A 14,069-nucleotide genomic window follows, 5' to 3' on the forward strand; every position below is an offset into this window, starting at 1 on the left:
ATTTTAGGGTTCTAATGAAATTTCCTTCCATGGTCACATCTTATCTCTTCAGCCTGTGTCCCTATTTCATCTAGTATGTCCATTAATAGCCTGAATATTTTATATAGTAACAAACAGACATAAATTACTCTAAACTAATATATGTTGCTATAAGTCATATTTCTTCATCCTTCAGCACTGAAAGTATGCATCTTTTGACATTACATTTTCGTATGCTTCCTAAATCCAACACAGATGCAGCTCTTGGAAAAATAGACTTTAGATAGGTCTTAGATTTTTTAGAAATAAAATAAGCTAACAGGAACAAACATATTTGGTAGCTGAGTCTAAACAAAAAAGTGGTCCTTTCTGCTCCTCTGGAAAATGTGTTACGGGCAGGAACCACAGAAGTATTGTCAGCCTTTTGAATTCAGTAATATGATAAATGCTAAAAGGATTTGTAGTCAATAAAGCTAAGAATGATACAACCCAACACAAAATATTTATACATGTAAAATATAACATTGAATTACTGAACTCTAAATTAAATGATGTTGCTTTGGGAGGGCCATTCTTCTCACACTTGCTACATGATCATCAAACAACCTTGGCACTTTTCTTCAGTGTATCTGTTTTAACACTTAATTATCTGCTATGATACCCAGAAATTTCACTTTAACAACACTCAAATTAAAAATTAATCCTCTCTCTCCCATCATTTTCTTCTGCCTCCTTGCCTGACAAGGGACAAGGAAACATTACAGTAGAAAGCAGTGCCAGAACTCTCAAGATCAAGGGCTAATTTAATGGGGAGCTTAACTGCTACATGCATCAGAATGCCAATGATCCAGAATATCCCAGATGAAAAGCAACTTTCGTAAAGTGAGATATTCACTGGTACAGGCTGAAGGACAATATGTGAATGTTTTCATTATTGTTGGCCTTATTTTCTTGATTTCATTTTCAAAATGGATTGCACCATGGGCTGCAACGCAGAATACTTTTGAACTCAGGTGCCCTCACCTTGTGATTCTGTTCTCATTCAGTATAGAGGTATGGCGAACAGCTGAAGCTGGGTCCTTCCTCAGAATGCCAAGCATAACCTGGCCTGCTGTGTTCTTCCAGACAAAATAAAACCTGTTAAAGACAGTCAGGTTCAAATGTAACTCACTTGACTTTAAGCAAATTCTCAGCATTAATTTCTATTTTGTGTTTTGTCAGAAGAAAGTTCAACTGGAGACATGTAGCCTATTTTTGCCTTTCCTTAGTGTTTAAGAGAGTAAAGATTACAATTTTAGAAAGAGAGATGAACTATCTTAGCTTTCAGAATCTCAAATTAAGGTCTGAGAGAATCTTGAAGACTTTCTATAAGCTCCTTCTTTAAGATCAAAGGGAAAAGATCAAAGGCAAAAAGGGCAGATGTGACTTAAATGTCCTGTTTGTTATTTGAGTGTCCCTTGCAGTAAACTTTCTTCACTAACGATGTGTGTGTTTGCAGAGCTTCACTCATATACCTTAAGCAATCAAACTCATTATTTTTGCATGCATTGCCTTGAAACATGACTAGAGACAAGACTTGAGGAAACAGCATGAAGCTGAGTCAGGGGAGGTTTAGGTTAGATAACAGAAAAGGTGTTTCACCCAAAGGGCGGTTGGGCACTGGAACAGACTCTCCAGGGAAGTGATCACAGCACCAAGCCTGTCCGAGTTTAAGAAGTGTTTGGACAATGCATTCAGGTACATGGTGTGATTCTTGGAAGGTCCTGTTCAGGGCTAGGAGTTGGACTCGATGATCCTGATGGGTCCCTTCCAATTCAGCATATTCAATGATTCTATGCAATCCTATTCATTAACTCCAAATTTAATTTTAACTCACTTTCTCACTCTTCATGTCCTTAGAATGTTTTCAGAGTATAAGCAATTCCTTAGAACAACTTTATTTAACAAATGAAGATGCTCTTTTACTTAAAAAGGTCTGCATGCAGGTTCCCTTCTTCCTCCAGACTTTTGGGCTTGTTTATGCACCTCTGGGGCTTATCTCAGCCTAAGGAAAAATGTTTTCCCTTAAGTGTCTCCTGAAAATTTTGACAGCAAATCACTGACACTCCCAGAAAAGAAAGAGAAGCTGAAGGCTAAGAATTCTCAGAATTCAGTAGGACTTTTCTCTTCATCTATCACCCACACTTGCACTGCTCCCAAGGTCTGGGGAGAATGAACAGTCAGAGGTTATTCAGAATTCCTTCCAGCACAATGAAGTCACTGGGGAAGCTCCATCCTGTTCTAAGCGAAAAGGGAGCGATAATCTCCAAGTCACTCATCGCTTTAGGAGACACTTCAGAAATTCACAGCTCTTGCATTTCTTATGAAAACCCTGGAATGCAGATGTAACAGCTAATGGATTACTGAACCCCTGAGCATCTGGTAATCTAATGCTGTGGTTAGCCCTTTTGAATTGCAGTGAGGACAACTGTGCAATAAGAAATTGCTCTGAATTTCCTCCCTGCTCAAAATACGATGTACCCAAAACCTGCTGAAGTCAAAAAGAGGTGTGCAGAAAAAGGATACTTTGGTTAGATACCAGAGCCATGCCATGGCCTTCCAACTTTCAGGTTACTCAGTAGAAGTCCTTTCTTTTGTGATGTTTTGTTTTATTGTCCATCCCTGTTACAACTGATTTTCGTGACCTTTGTTTCTGTTATTTGTGTCATTAAGTTCTGAAAGTAGAAACATTTTCCTTCCTCAATAAATTGCTGCCTTGCAGCACCATATGTTGAGACCTCTTCTGTATTTGACACTCTCTTCTGGTCAGCAAAGGCTCTTTCATGTTTTCATTGTAGGAAATCACAAATCAATAGACTACCTGAACTTCACAGAATAATGTCAATTTTTCATTTTACTGGGAGGCTGGGATGCGAAGACATTACAAAACCCTAAAGAACATGAAAATAACACCACAAAGCATCCTTAAGGCTTTAAAAATAAATTTTTGAAGGTTTTTAATACCTTATTTAATACATAGGCTACCCCCTTATGAAGAAGAGGTGTACTACTATTTTCTAAGCTTCATGTGGGAGCGTAACCCAGGACACAGTGACACTAGTGATCCTCTTGGGTGGAGTATTAAGAAAAGAAACTTAAGTGAAGTCCTGCCTGCTTCACTCTAGCCACAGAATAAATAATTCATATATTTCAATGCTGTATATTATCTTCTGTCCCTAATCCAGTGTGGCCTAGTGTAAGAAAATCATGTTGTACCTGACAAATGCGGTAACAGGGGATTCAGATGAAGTATAATGAAAAAATAGCAACTTAGGTATAATATGAATAAGTGGAAATTAAATATGTACATATGCACATAAATATGTGCAATTTTAGATACATATGAATATGTAAATGTAAACAGTCATACTCTATATAAATAGGTTTGTAATTCACTGAAGCCTTTTATTTTGAGACCTTTGGGGATTTACAAGGATAAATTATTAGGATATTTTGCAGTGAATGGTTTCTCAGTCAAAAGTGTTTTGGGCCTGGTCTAAGGGAAGACCCAACTTTACAGGTTCAAATTCAAACAGATATACTAATGGAGAACTTCTTATGGTCACTTGTATAATAAAGGTTTGCCATAATTTCAATTATGATGTGTTACATATTTTTGTAGAGTGATGAATGTGAGGTTGATAGAATGAAAGGACATAGCTAAACATCTGTTATACATTTGCATTTGAGGTGTGAGCATGAAAATAATTCATTTTTCATATTCCACCCTGTGTACTGGTGACACAATTCTGATTATATTATAGTCTTCTATATCTCAAAAGTGTAACTCCACTGTTTCTTCATATTCCAGGTCTGATTCTAATTTTATGCTGCTCTAAATTAGGTATTGACCCATTAAAATGAAGGATTAGATCCTGATCTCATTGTGTGTAGTCTGAAGGTAGTCTTGCAATTCAACAAAGCAACTTTGAAATTTTATAAGGTAGCTGTAACCAGATCCAGCTCCAACTGCCTGTGTATGTAAAAAGCTGATATAAAAGACAGCCCAGTCAAGTCTGTGTTATCTGTTCTTTCTGGAAAATAGTTGATAAATTTATGTTTGTTTTTAAAAATGATCAGTAATCTTCCAATAAGAGCCAGTCATGTTGAGCAATTAGCTTAATGCTGAAGGCATAATCATTGCTTGAAGCACTTCCCAGCTGATACTTACAATTAATTCCTTCTTTTTTTTACTTCAGATTCCTCATACTTCCTGTTTTAATGGAGAAATTCTGATATGTGCTAGAATAGACATCAAGAATAATATTTAGGGGCCCAGAGGACAAATTTCTATTTTGGGAGAAATGTAAATTAAAAAGTATGTGTCAATTAATGAACAAAACCCACAAAATCATAGAATAGCTCAGTTTTAAGGGACCTTGAGAGATCATTTGGTTCAAATCTACATGGGAAAGGGGGCCTATATGAGATTATCTAGGATACTCTCTAATTGCATCTTGAAAACCTACAGTGATTGAGGACTCTACTGGTTCCTGGTGAGGTTGTTGCAGTGAATGATTGTTCTCACTGTAAAAAATGTCTTTCTTATGTCACAATCAAACATCTCTGGGTGATGAAATTTCTACTTCTCCTACTTCTAGCAGGCGATGGATTCACTATGTTTTAGCAGACTCTTTGGAAAGGTTTGCTGATGCCAGAGAACTCAGCTTCACTGAGAGTATTGGTCTGAACAGAGTCCTTCATTCACTTGATAAAACAGATTACCTGCTCTCACTCTTTAGTCTTGAATTTCTGACTAAATTACGGTGGTTTAATTAAGTTATTCCTGGTCTAACATTGGGCTAGAAACATAATAGAAATGAATTTTATGGAAAGTCACCACTCTAATCTGCATTTAGTGAAAATCACACACTACTAAAAGTCTCCTTTACTAAGCCTAAGTCTGCACATATTCAAGGTTACATCCCACATTTTTTAGTGAAACATTTCACCAATGATCTTAAGTATTATGACTGAAAGCCATATATTCTATTTATTTCTGCTATCAAAATCTATCTTTCAAGACAAACTTCTAGATTTCCTGTCTTTGTTCATTTTTAACAGGCAGTGATACTTTAATCACTGGGATTGGTAGAAGCAAGTCACCTGAATTGTATTTTATTTCTACTCATATACATTTTTAGTTACTCAGAAGAACTACAAATTTTAAATCTTTATTGTTATAGCAACTACATAGTGAATTTAGATGATTGTTCACTGGGTAGTGCAATAGAAAAGATACCAATCAGTATCTGAGGCTGAGGTAGTGACCATCAGAATACCATAGTCTCCATATATTCTATATGCGATCCACACTCAAAAACAGAACACCATGTTAAACTGAAACATTTCAATGTACGAAAAAGCAAACATTACAGCAAGTTGTCAATTGATAATATGTTATTAAAAGCAGTTTTGAAAGTCTATAGTAGCAATTTTAATTTAGGGGAAGAAAACTCAACATTCACAAGGTTACTAAAAGGCTCTTATTTTTAAGATTAATATCCCTATTAAAAAACCAAAAACCACAAACCAACAACCAAAAAAAATTCCAAGTGAATTTATGCAGAAATATGTATTTTTGTAAACTATGCAGCATTTGTGTATTCAAGTATATCTAGATAAAAAGTGATTACTTTCTTTATCTCTTCATTACTAGAATGAACTGAAGCCACTTGCAATTTTCACAAGGGAAATATTCTAGATAATTAAAATGAATGCATTCCATTATCTTATCACTTTGCAACTGCTGACAGTCTTGAGGAAATGTATGAAGAATGAATGGATAACATTGGTTTGAATGGATAAGGCAATGCGATTCAATCCTCAGCCATCTTCTTAATGGACGGAGTGGGATTATTCGTGTTCTAAAATTAACTAATAAACCAATGTACATGACTTGCCTGAAAACTGCTTTTTTTCTGAATCTCTAACATAGACATTTAAAATATATATAGTTACACTGAGTAAATGCAAGTTATGTGAGATAACTCATGTGACAGAGATTGGATTTTGTGAGAACCAAGTAGCTGGCAGGAACAAACTCTCTATTTGCATTTGTACAGTTTCCTAAATCTCTTGATTTTTGGTAAATGACTGACTACCTCTGACATGACTAATGGAAATGGTAATATTTAATCTGCATTTACATAGACATGTTCAGACTGAACGATCACAAAGAGAAGTAAAGATAGCAGGATAAAATAACTGCTGTTTTCTGATGGAAAATATTTGTTTTCCTTCAAATTATAGGAACTTCTAAATTTTTACAGCAACAGGTTATAAAAGAAGGTAGAAGTTACATTTCAATCTGCTTATCCAAATCATGGAGCTTATCAAAATATCACTTGAGAGATTGTATTACTTGTGAAGAAATCCCAAAATATTACCTTAAAATTTTTCTCATAGTTTAAAAAGGCATGGTCTGGACTTGCTATTATGTCCCTTGAGGAAGGAAAGGATAATGCATTTTCTACTAACAAGAAGAAAAGAAGAAAAAAAATTAGTGTTTAAGACGTATTCAGACTAATTTACAAAGTCAACACTAATGAAGCATAAGGCCTATATACTAAATGTAAATAATGTTCTACCTAATGTGAAGATATGTTTACTGTACCACAATCCATAAAATTGCTCAGTGAATTAAACAAAGGACTTGACTCTGTGAAGAGCCTACTTTTAAGATGTAATATTTTACTCTAATTCCCATGAGACTGATTGACTACCAGCAGTGTAGTAAAAAAAACATAATTACAAGAGTTCTAAGATCACATCTTAGTTTTAAGAGATGGTGAAGCACATACAGACAGTTAGGATCTACTGTCCCAACAAACCACAACCTCCTCTAGCAATGCCAGAAATATTTTCAGTTGCTGCTAACTAATTCACCAAACCATGTAGTATGTTTATCTTGTCTAAATACAGGCTTTAGTATTATTTTACTTTTACCATCACTTATTTGTTGGATTTAAAACTTTTGATTTTCACTGGAAAAGATGTAGCATTTTTATAAACATAAATTACTTTCAGTGAACAAAGGATTGACAGTCATAGAGAAGCTAGCTGCTGCCCAAGACAGTGACTAGACAAAAAGTTCTATACTTAATTTTTCTCGTGGTCAGGAGGGTTTAAAAAATACCCTAATAAATTTTTCAAAAATTTCAAAAAAACTTCAACTAAAAAAAGGAAAAAAATATTGCTGGAAAATTTCAGGCAGTAAAGTGTATGTATGAGTAATAGAAAACATCCTTTAAGTCTGGATTGCTGTGGATTTGTGTCTTAGATAGACTTGACTTTTTTATAAAGATTCAGGTCATAACTGCAGCTTTTCTAAAAATGCAGAATGTGTAATGCAGATTTTTGTGTATCTTGTAACATTTGAGTTTATGTTAATCTCATTTATTTTCCTCATTTGAGATGATACTGAATTCAATACACTGAGTAAAAAAGTCACTTACTAAGCCTAAGTACAAAGTCATTTGTCTTCCCAGAACTTAAAAGACTGATTCCTTCATCAGTCTGGCAGAAGGTACCTATTAGGTTCAAATGTGGTGGTTTAAGGAAAAGAGCTTAGCAGACTGCTGTCAGTCTGATACTACAATCAGCAGGGCATAGCTGTATAACCCTTGTCTTCACAGAAAACTGGGAAAAATAAGAATTGAAGCCAACATTCAGTCTAAACTGTGCTTGGTGGTACTGCTTCTGTGGTGGCTAGAATCTCACCATCTTTTATGGTGGGTATAAGAGGGGCAGGTCTGTTAACTTAGTGATTTTATCTGTGTCTAATGCTCCCATAAATGAGAACAAAATCTAGACTTTAAGGTAGACCCCAGTACTTATCCCTTACTAAGAATATAACATACTGAGTGCTAGCAGGAAAAACGAATCCCTTTGGGGATTTTTATTAATTCTACATCAATTCAAAGTTTTCTACTTCAATAAAGTTGTCCATAATGACTTACTGAAAATACAACAAGAATATTGATTGAATTTCACTAATGTAAGAATGAAAGTACACCCACAAAAAGATGGAATCATTTGAATACTGCTAAACTACTGTAAAGCATTTGAATACAAAAATAACCAAAATGTTTTAATCATTCTTTAGGGGAAGAAACCAACCTTATAATATTTGGACTTTCTGTGGAATATTGCCATTGAGGGCAATAAATCAAATTTAGCCCTACACAGCAGAATTGGGTTTCAGGTATTGCAAAAGTAGTATTTTGAAGTTAGAAATTCAGGAGAATGTTCTGGCAGAACACCATTTGCCAATAAATATAAATAATCTGCAAAAATGAAATTTTTTGCTGCTCTTGATGAAGTTTCAGGGAATATCTTCTGGAGGAACACTGTAAACTTCATTGACATTTGTGGAGAAAAATATTTGAGTTTTTGTTTTGGGCTTTGGGGTTTTTTTTAAGAATCTTCTCTTGTATCAATGTTATGGAGCACGAAAAACACTTCCCTGGTTGCTCACTTGTGAGGCTGTTGGTTCCAGTTCTCACTGTACCTAGATGTTTCTTTGAAACTTGCCTTTGATTGCATATCTGTTTGCCTGTTTGTCTTGGGTTTTCAAGCACACTAGCTGGATGACTTAGTCCATTTGTTTCATGCCCCAGGCTTTCAGCGTCTGATCCATTCTCACCCCGGACATGACTTTTCTGTACCACCCATGTAGAAGTTATTCTTGATTAACAGTTCAGCTCTTCAGGGAGATATCAGGGTGAAGCAAACAAATACACAGGCTTACTCATTTTACAAGAAGAAACTATTTGAAGAAATAGTAAGATTTATAACAGGGTAATGTGAAGCCTATCATTCTTGCTGCTGTCTTCTCAACACCTATGTAAAAGCCACACACTTGAATGTGATTTTTACTGCAAATCACAAATATTTTTTTTTTCCTGTAGTTACTTTCCCTCTACACTTCTCTATGAAAAAGTGGCTTTCTCCTCTATTGGGTCAGCCTACATTGTTTTTTTAGATTTCTTGCAACAGTGTAAAATACTTGTGTATTTTAGAAGAAGCATGTGGCATCTCAGTTGTTTTCTGCCCTAATATGTATTCCCAGACTACTTTTGACAAGTTGAATAGGTCTCATTTTTCTTAAGACATCACTCTCCTAAATTGAGATAAGTAGACTTTTTTTAAAGTATAGTTCATCAGTTCTGACATAGGCATCCAAAGTTAAAGGTGAGGCATGAGTTAGTCACTGTAAGCTCTGTGTATAGAAGGTAGTTACAAAAAAATGATTGTATAATTAATCTGGTCCTTCATCTGGCTTTTGAAATTGATTTGATGAGTTTCCCCCAGAAGTATCTGTTTCCTGTTGTTGACTGTAAAGGGAGTCTGGCTGGTAACATTGTATTTGATGCCAAATTTACATGCCTAAATTTCAGTAAGATGACTCCTGCCTAGTGTGTTTAGACTTCAACAAAATAAAATTATTCTGCAATACTTTGCTTTACAGATACATTCCTCAATGTGCAGAAATTTTCTGTTTCTTTCCTAGTGAAAGGTCTTTGAAATTCCCCAAATCTTTGTGAAGTAGAGTTGTCATGCTCTGCCTATCGTTTTTTTCTTGTATACAGTAGGTTAAAGACAGATTGCACTACTACTGATAGTCACAACCAGATGTGCAAAGATGAAACCAGAATGTCAGTCACATTATCAGGATTACACATGGATTACCACCTGCAATCAGCAGTTCACATCCTGATAAGACGGAGAGATATTTTGCATCGGCTGAAGTGTACTGAACTCCGACTTGAATATAACAGTACTTCGCAAAAGATAAAAATAGCAAAAGATAAAAATGCAGGTGGGAAATGCAAGGTAAAGCAAATAGTCTTTTCAGACTTCTTTTTAGCTTTCCTCTGTCTCCCCATCTTTCTGTCCTTTTCAGTGGCTGTTCTCCTTTCCAGCTATCTCTTTCCATTGCCTTCAACACTCCATGGAAAAGTAACTGCCTTGTGGAGGAGTTGGTTTTGTCTGGGAACATCTGGAATTCATAGACTATACACAGAGTCATCCCCTATGTAAGCACGTGAAACAGAGCCAGAGGCCCTAAATAGACAACTAATATGTCACCTAGATATTTTTCTGTGCAAGAAACATGCCTAGATGTTTGTGTTTTTTTTTTTCTCTTTGTTCATAATGTTTTAATGGAAAGGAAATGGAGATGCATTAGTGTGAAGGTCTAAAGGGAGGGTGTACAGAGACTGTGGCCATAGGTTTGTAGGATTCCCTAATGCACAAGAACGTGAAGATTTTATCCTCTAAATTTCCCTACTTTATTACAGATTACCACAAATACCAGAAAATTTACCACTAGCAAGTAAGCTGACACAAAAATAAAAGTAATTAAAAAATCACCTATAACAAGTATAGCATAACATATATAATATAATAGTATAACTATGATTAAGAAAGTGAATATATACTATATAATTATGTATATTATATATAATATATAAAATATATACTATCTACATTACACACTACTCTCAGCAATAGTAGTAATGTTATCAGATTGATAATATAGCACCAATAAATAATACGGCAGCAGTCAACAACAGTGGCAATCAATCACAGAGCAACAATCAATAACAGCAACTACCAATTAGATATATAATATTACAAGTCACTATGAACTTTTCATTACTGAAGCAACTTACCAACAATGTGATACAAGATATAATAAATTATTTATATGGATTTATAATATCAGTATCAAGGGAATTAGACAGATTTCAGAAGGTGACAGACCATCCCAAAGTGGGGGGCAAACTAATCCCAAAGGTGAATCAAACCATCCCAGAAGTGAGATCACAATCTAAACCCACCCCAAAAGTGGGTCCAAAAAGGAGGACCAGTGAGATTATAGATAGAGTCTCACTTCAAAGTTGATCTGTGGCACAGAGTCTGGAGTCAGCACCCCCAGTGAGCAGTCAAGACCTCGTAGAAAGGTAATGTGGAGAATTCAACCTGTTTAGAAATGAAAAAATATGTGTGGCAAGGTAAGTTGCCAGGAAGAGAGACTCAGCTTTGAATAGAAATTAAGCTTGTTTTGTACCAGAGACATAAGAGGGCACAGAATATCATTGCTTCGAGCAATCAATAGATGCTGCAATTTCGATTTTTTGACTTGTAACACACAATTGGTGATGAGATTTCCTGTTCTTTTGGAGGAATTTCTACTTTTCACAGACTGTTTTCCACCTTTTCAGATATAAGCTGTCATTTCAGTCCCTTGTTTTTGCAATTATCAATAATGCCTTAGGATGTGTCCTCTTCCTAGGTACACCAACTGTATTTCCGAGAGACCAGCTGCCCTTTTTAAAGATGTTTCTGGTCCAGAGGCCTAGTTCCCAGGCTCAGAGCTCCCAAACTGGCAAGCATTTTCTGTCAGTATTTTCCATCAGACATTTTCCTCTGATCAGTATTTTCCCCCTATAACTGGGCTACCTTTCTGGCTGCTTACAGAAGTGGAACGTCTAAGCAGAAGTCTTGTTGCCAGTCTGATAACAAAACTTACAACTTCTCAGAATTCTAGTTTTGTTTTTCAGATGTTTCTTAGGTATCCCATTCATCCCAACAGATATCATCCTAAATATTTATTTTAATTTGGTCTGTATTCTGTATGATATGTGTTATTTTTCAGCACTCTAACATTTTCGGAGAAAACAACAGCAGCAAAATTACAGCATTCCAGAACTGTAGAGTAGAGATGCTTTAATTAAAAGTCACTTCTGTTCATAAGGGAACAGGTTGTAAAAAGAGATGAAAGAACACAGAGGAATTTAGGTTAAGCCTAGCATGAATATTTTGGAAGATTATAATAAATTGTCTACTTTTTTGTCACACATAATGCAAATTGTACAGCCTATGTTTGTTGAAGACTTGAGACTTTCAGGGTAGTATATGTCTATTCAGCTACTATGTAAAGGCCAGCAGTATTCCAAAAAAGGAAGCAGAATCTATACTGTGTTCCAATACTTGTTAACCTTTTCCCTGAAGAAATACTTCCTAATATCCCATCTAAACCTCCTGTGGTGCAGCCATTTCCTCTTGTCCTGTCAGTTGTTACTTGGGAGAAGAGACTGACTGTCACCTGGCTAGACTCTCTTTTCAGGCAGTTATAGAGAGAGATACAGTCTCCCCTGAGCATCCATTTCTCCAGGCTAAACACCCCCAGCTCCCTCAGTGACTCCTCTTAAGACTTGTGGTCCCTTCACCAGCTCCCTTGCCCTTCTCTGGCCATGGTCCAGTACCTCAATGTCTTTCTTGTAGTAAGGGGTCTAAAACTGATTTAAGGTGTGGCATCACTGCTGCTGAGTAGAAGAGGATGATGTCTTATATAATCCTGCTGGCCAAAAATTATATTATCTCAAAAGAGTAGTATAAATTATGGGGATAATTGTCAAAAGTGAGTTACATTTCACTTTTGTGCTCCTTGTCAGAATACCAAAAAGTTACAGAAGTTCTTGGATAAGAGAGAAGAAAGACCTCTCACTTCAATATTCTTTCCCCTCCCTTCAAAGTCTTGACAGCTCAAAAAACTAGATGGATTCCTATTCTTTTCTCTAGAATTAGCCACCCATCATGCTCTATGTTAGCAATTATGAGATGGCAGCATCAGGCAGCTATCACACTCCGTATCTCACAACCATACATATATTTTCCCTCTGGTTCTGGAGGTAGACATCTTGAAGTACCTGTAAACATCACTTTAGTAGCATGCAAGTGTTCCCAGAGAGAAACTCATACCTGGAATTAGCTGCTGCACATCAATCAGTAAGATAATGCTTAAAAGCACAACTCACAGATCACTGATTTTATACTGACAGATTATTCAGCAATTTAAATTTCATGTGTCTCAGGCATGAGCATATGACCATGTTCCTTTCTTTCCTTTCATTTCAGATTTTATAATTTTTGACAGAATTAATAAAAACCCAAATAAGTCATGGAGAAATTAAAGATCATCCATAGATCTAGGACACTTTTTAGAGCAACTACTCTGATGGTGAAGCAGATTTGTAATGAAAAAGACTGATTATATCTGAGTGTTTTGGTGGGTAGAAGACAATTACATCTGTTGCTGTGAAGTCAAAGAACTAGTCAGAGTTGTAGATTTAGTTGTGGTGCACAGAATAATGACCAGAGAAGGCTGAAGAACATTTGTGGTTGGTTTTGTTAGCTTAAAGAAGATCTCTTGTAGCATCAAAAGGCAATATCATCCTGTACTTTCAGCATACTCAAATCAGTTTATTGATTAGCTACGTAGCTAATTTTTGGAATAAGATTTCATGCAAGTCATGGTATACAGAACACACTGCTTTAGAGATTCATGGTGAGGACATGTTCGATTCACTGAATCACTGACCGAGTAATTATGGAGCACTCTAACAAGACTAGAAAACACTAAGAAAATACACTGAGCTACTGATGAAAAATAAAAACCAAACCAAACAATAAAAAACCAGAGCTACTGCTGTTTATTGGAAATGTGTAAGATGTTTGGAAAAGCCTTAAGGAGCACTTTGTAGTGATGATCTATTGACCATAGCCATTTAAATAATTCAGCAAGCTGCCCAGGAAGGGTGGTTGGGCAGAGAACAGTTAGAGAATTGCAAAAGGCAGGCTCTGAGAATTGTGAATGTATTTGATATGCAGGCATATGTGCTGTAGTTTCTGGTATATGTGAAAGGAAGGTTTAGGGCTGTGCTGCAATACCAGAATGAGCTTTTGCTTGTACCTATAGCTGAAAGGAACATTGACTCAATAAGCACACAATTGTGTTGTAAGAGTTTAGTGCATGAACGGAAGCAGTGGAAGCAAGAGAATGCATACTCTTGGTCTGTGTCAGTCTGAAAGGCAGATGTTCAAAACGAAAGCCCAAGAGGAGGGCTAGTTGTGCTCCTTGTCCAAATAACACCCACACACATCTGTATATCTGCATCCAACCCTCCTTTTGCAATGCTTTCCACTGCCTAATGCTCCTGCTTTTCAGCCTTTTTCTTTTCTGTAGTCTGAAAACTGATGAA

The 14,069-nt window shown here is 36.0% G+C and overlaps 1 long non-coding RNA gene across 1 annotated transcript; it reads right to left on the reverse strand.

Annotated features, from left to right (window-relative positions):
• Window positions 1-4,202: 4,202 nt before the first annotated feature.
• Window positions 4,203-11,001, reverse strand: LOC113943059. The gene is made up of 3 exons (XR_003526182.1): window positions 10,919-11,001; window positions 6,408-6,490; window positions 4,203-4,308 (listed from the first exon to the last, which is right to left on the reverse strand). It is a non-coding gene; the product is annotated as an uncharacterized LOC113943059 (long non-coding RNA).
• Between the last annotated feature and the right edge of the window lie 3,068 nt (window positions 11,002-14,069).

This window comes from Corapipo altera, unplaced genomic scaffold, assembly GCF_003945725.1.
Source record: "Corapipo altera isolate COAL_440 unplaced genomic scaffold, ASM394572v1 61411, whole genome shotgun sequence".
In the NCBI taxonomy this organism is placed as follows: domain Eukaryota; kingdom Metazoa; phylum Chordata; class Aves; order Passeriformes; family Pipridae; genus Corapipo; species Corapipo altera.